This window comes from Cebus imitator, unplaced genomic scaffold, assembly GCF_001604975.1.
Source record: "Cebus imitator isolate Cc_AM_T3 unplaced genomic scaffold, Cebus_imitator-1.0 Scaffold30, whole genome shotgun sequence".
Taxonomy (NCBI): domain Eukaryota; kingdom Metazoa; phylum Chordata; class Mammalia; order Primates; family Cebidae; genus Cebus; species Cebus imitator.
The window spans coordinates 1,126,270-1,130,966 of record NW_016107345.1 but is presented as its reverse complement, the minus strand read 5'-3'; the positions used below and the strand labels follow the sequence as shown (position 1 = coordinate 1,130,966).

General features: G+C 48.8%; 1 protein-coding gene across 3 annotated transcripts in view; it reads left to right on the top strand.

Moving 5' to 3' along the window:
* Positions 1–3,919: 3,919 nt before the first annotated feature.
* NMNAT3 (nicotinamide nucleotide adenylyltransferase 3) overlaps positions 3,920–4,697 on the top strand; it is a 97,517-nt gene continuing 96,739 nt past the window's right edge. For all 3 annotated transcript variants that reach the window (XM_017523713.2, XM_017523716.2, XM_017523712.2), the window contains exon 1: positions 3,920–4,235. The gene's annotated coding sequence lies outside the window, so the exon portion shown is untranslated. The remainder of the gene's footprint in view (positions 4,236–4,697) is intronic.

The following is a 4,697-nucleotide window of genomic DNA, read 5'->3' as shown; positions in this document are numbered from 1 at the left end:
AGGAGACAGATAATGAGTGAAATATCCTCCAATGATAAGTAATAAGTACTATAAAAAGGGTTGTATGGGAGTGTTTTTGTTTGTTTGTTAGGTGGAGCAGTCTACGAAAAGCTAATGAATTGGGAAAGTTACCCTAAGAGTGTGCAGTGCATCATTTCAGTCAGTGAGGAGAGCAGCACAATGGCCCTGGGTGCAAATAGGCCCAGTGTGCACAAGGAGCAGCAACGGAGTCAAGGAAGCAAGAGATGAGAATGGCCGACTGCAGGAGCACTTGTCGGGCAGAGCCTTGAGGGCCTTGCACACCACGGGAGGACGTGACATTTTATCCTAATTGTGGTAGAAGCCGCTGGAGGCTTTTGAACAGAGGCATGTTATAAACTGATTCATGTTTTAAAAGTATAATTTTAGCTAAAGAGTAAGGATAGCCCAATGGAGCCAGGCCGACAAAATGGAGGTTTTCTAGTGAGGACCTGCTTTGATGCCTGTGTAAGGAGGATCTGACATGAGCATTGTCTGTTCACTGTTTGTAAGAAAACACCTGGCCAGGTGCAGTGGCTCCCGCCTGTAATCCCAACACTTTGGGAGACTGAGGTAGATCACCTGAGGTCAGGAGTTCGAGACCAGCCTGGCTAACATGGTGAAATCCCTTCTCTACTAAAAATACAAAAATTAGCTGGGCATGGTGGTGAGGGCTTGTAATACCAGCTACTTGGGAGGCTGAGGCAGAAGAACCACTTGAACCCGGGAGGCGGAGGTTGCAGTGAGCCGAGATCATGCCACTGCACTCCAGCTTGGGTGACAAAAGCAAAACTCGATCTCAAAAAAGAGGAGAAAACACCCATCTGCTGAAGTAGTTGCAGTGACTGAAAAGTTTGTCTTCTTTGGCCATTTGAAAAGTCCACCAGTCTCCCTTTTACATTTTTTTTTTTTTTTTGCCCACCCAAAGTTTGCTTTTCCTCAGTGACCCCTCAGAAGTCAAGGTAAGAATGGTTTTATCCAGACGCAGAGGCTGCCCCGGGCTACAGCCTCATCACAATCCATCCACAACAAGCTTTCCAGAATGTCCTCAGGTCCATCCCAGGACTGTGACTCTCAGCCATCTGCACACTGCTTCCTGCCCAAGGAGCTCCTCCTAAAACTTCATCAGCACACTGTTAGGTGACAGGAGGAAACTGCAGAAAAATGTTATAGCCAGATCTCATTTTAGTAATGGCATTTTTATACCTAGAAATAATGTTTTAAATGTTCAAAACTATGAGCTAACTGGTCAGTTCCAGCTTTTTTCTCTGTAGAGACCTGTCTTCTGCAGCCTTGGGTGGGATGATTCCAAGGCATGCTCTTCACACTGCTTTCTAGGGTTTTCCCCTAGAAAGCCCTATCATCTATTATAGTAGCTGGCTTAATAATTTTTTATTGAGCTCCCCTCTTCTTCCCTGTTTTGCTTCTTCATTTCTCTGCTGGTGTTCTATGTACCTCTCAAATAACTACTTGCATTAGAATTATTACATCAGGATCTGCATCTGAGGGACTCAAGCTGAGACATCCTCTATCTTGAAGGGGGAAGAATCTTCCTCCTTCCTGAAGTGGCATTACATGGCCACCATCCTTGAGCCATAATGGCATATAGGATCCCGGAGAAATGAAACTTACCAATAAAGGGAGATCTGAAAATATTATTCCCATCATACCCATGATCTGGTAGTCTTTTTGTGGGCCTAAGCAAAGTACATGACTTCAGGTAGTTATTCCCCCTTCCAAAAAATTAGGAGGTAGTTGTGTCTCCAAAATGGATTTCTCAGCCACTGGGTCTCCCCACTTAGGTTAAGTAAAGCTTGGCTATTATATGAGGTTCTTACCTTCCAGCACAAGGGGACACTACTTTAAAAAAAAAATTTTATTTCCATAGGTTATTAGGGAACAGGTGGTGTTTTGTTACATGAGTAAGTTCTTTAATGGTGATTTGTAAGATTTTGGTGCACCCATCACCCCAGCAGTATACACTGCACCCAATTTGCAGTCTTTCATCCCTTACTCCCTTCCCATCCTTCCCTCCTGAGTCCCCAAAGTCCACTGTGTCATTCTTATGCGTCTGCATCCTCATAGCTTAGCTCTCACTTATGAGAACATACGATATTTGTTTTTCCATTCCTGAGTTACTTCACTTAGAATAATAGTCTCCAATCTCATCCAGCTGCTGTGAATGCCATTAATTCATTCATTTATTCTTGCCTAAGAAACAAGGTTTCCTCGTAGGCCAAGCTTTAGTCTTCACTATCTCAGACAAAGAAAGCTTCCCTTGCATGAGGAAGTCATTGTTCAGCCTCTTCTCTGCTCTCTGTGTGCAGCTTCTCCTCCTAGGCCTAGGGTCCTGACTCAGAATGACTCTTCAGCCCATGATTTTAATCTAAGGGCTCTAATCAACCTGTGGTACCACATGCTACACAAAATTCTTAGAAATCCCTAAACTTTCTCAAGAGCCTCCCACCCTACTGGGAAGCAAACCTACTTATCAATTAGAGAATATCCCAAGATGTTAAGCCACTTAATCCTCCCCAACACTCAGTGTGGTAGGGGTTGTTACCTCCCATTTCAGGAAAGGAAACTGAGGCTTGGGAAGGTAAAGAGACTTGTCCAAGATCACCTTGTGGAGCCACATTTTACACTACAGGTAAGAGAAAAGGGGTCCGAGAGGGCATGGACACTGTGTCTTCAGACTGAGTGGGGAAGTACCCTTTACCTGGGTGCTTACTGGGTGCAAGATGCATGCCCCCGTGCTGATCCACAAGGGACAAATTTATGGGCCTCCTAAAAGTGTAGACAGTGCACCCGTCCAGCCAGTCTCATGGGTGCACTGTGAGGCACTGGTGATGAGGGTAGGCTTATAAAACACTCTCCATACTAAGGTGAGGACATGTTTCTGTGTCTAGGAAACGCTGGAAATTAAGTGTACAGCAATCACAAAACCTTGACATCATCCTTGATGTCTCTTTTCTCTGCACACTCCAATTCATTCCATTAAGAAACCCTATTGGCAGAATCTAGTGAATATTGTCCTTCAAGGCCTCTCCCTGCTAGGCTCCCACGAGCCCTGGGGCCTTATGGAGAGTTCTCAGTGGGCAGAGGAAGCCAGATTGCATTAGGGAAGCAAATTTGGGACCTAAATTTCCTAAGAAGGTCTCAGGGGATAGGGACCCCAATCTTCAAGCCCTCAGGATTATGTTATGATTTCTTTTCTCTTTCTAAATAAATGTTCACTGGCAAGCCTTAATTCTGTCTTCTCTTTCTAAAGCTGCCCTCCCTTACCCTCTCCCCACACAACCGTGTAAGCTTCAGGCCACAGAAAACCTTCCCTGCTTTGAGGTCTGGCGTTCACCAGGGCAGGGCTTGAGAATAGAGGTGTAAATTTGTCAGAAGGGAAGCAGGGGCCGCTAAGAGAGTAAATCCTCATATAACATGGCAGAAAGTCAATGGATAAATCAAGAAATCGCTATGTAAGCTTCTTCTTTTTCTTCTTCTTCTTTTTTTTTTCCCCCCACAAGCAGGTTACCACCAGAAGAAATAAACGGAGGAACTGTTAAAAAGAGCTGTGATGGGAGGGAGCGAGATGTGACCTGTTGCTTTCATTATAAGCAAATCTAGATAATTTTATTTCGCAAAAATTAAGTGGGCGTTACTTTCATGCATTTTTTGTCTTTTAAAAAGAAAATTAAATAAAAATACAAAACAGAATACAAAATCCGAAAATAAAAAGCAAACACGCACGGGACACAAAAGAGCCTCGGCTATTGGGAGCCAGGGGGCGGGGGCGGGGGCGGGGGCGGGGGCGGGGGAGGGGGAGGGGGAGGGGAGAGGGAGAGGGCGGGGCTTAGGGGCCAGGGGCGGGACCAGGGCTGGGTCTCCGTAGGACCCGTCCCAGCGAGGGGGCGGGACGCAGGTCTGTTTCCCTCAGACTCTGTCGGCTCTGGGCAGCCAGGGGAGCGCAAGGTCAAGCTCTCCTTAGGCCCCGCCCGCAGCACGGGCCAGAGGCGGGCTAGACCCGAGGCAGCCCGGGCGGGAGGCAGACTTGAGCCCCGAGACCAAGTGTCGTTGCCTCCCGGACGTCAGGGGCGGGACAGCTCTCTGACCAACAGCCCGGGGTAGGCCCAGCAGATCCCCCAGTTCCCCTCAGTCCCCCGTAGTCCCCCGCAGTTCCCCGAGACTCGCCGAGCGCCGTTGCTGAGCCCTGCGAGTAGCAGGTAAGCGCAGCCTGGGGCCCTGGTCAGCCCGCTAGGACCTGTTTCGCGGCCGAACGACCGGGCCCCTGTGACTCCCGGCCCCAGACGGAGTCCTGAGCGCCCCCGCTCGGGCGACTGGTGGCGGCGGAGTGTGGAGCCTTCCGGGATCGCGCAAACTGGGGGACAGCTCCGCGCTGCCTCTGCGCGCCGGCGGTTCTCGCAGCAGCGTATCAATCTAACCCCTAGCACCTCTTTAGCTATGACCAGGGCCCCGGAGACATGGGTTCGGATCCCACCTTCAGCACTCGTGCACTCTAAAAATACAAAACATTAGCTGGGCATGGTGGCGCGTGCCTGTAATCCCAGCTACTCAGGAGGCTGGGGCAGGAGAATTGCCTGAACCCAGGAGGCGGAGGTTGCGGTGAGCCGAGATCGCGCCATTGCACTCCAGCCTGGGTAACAAGAGCGAAACTCCGTCTCAAA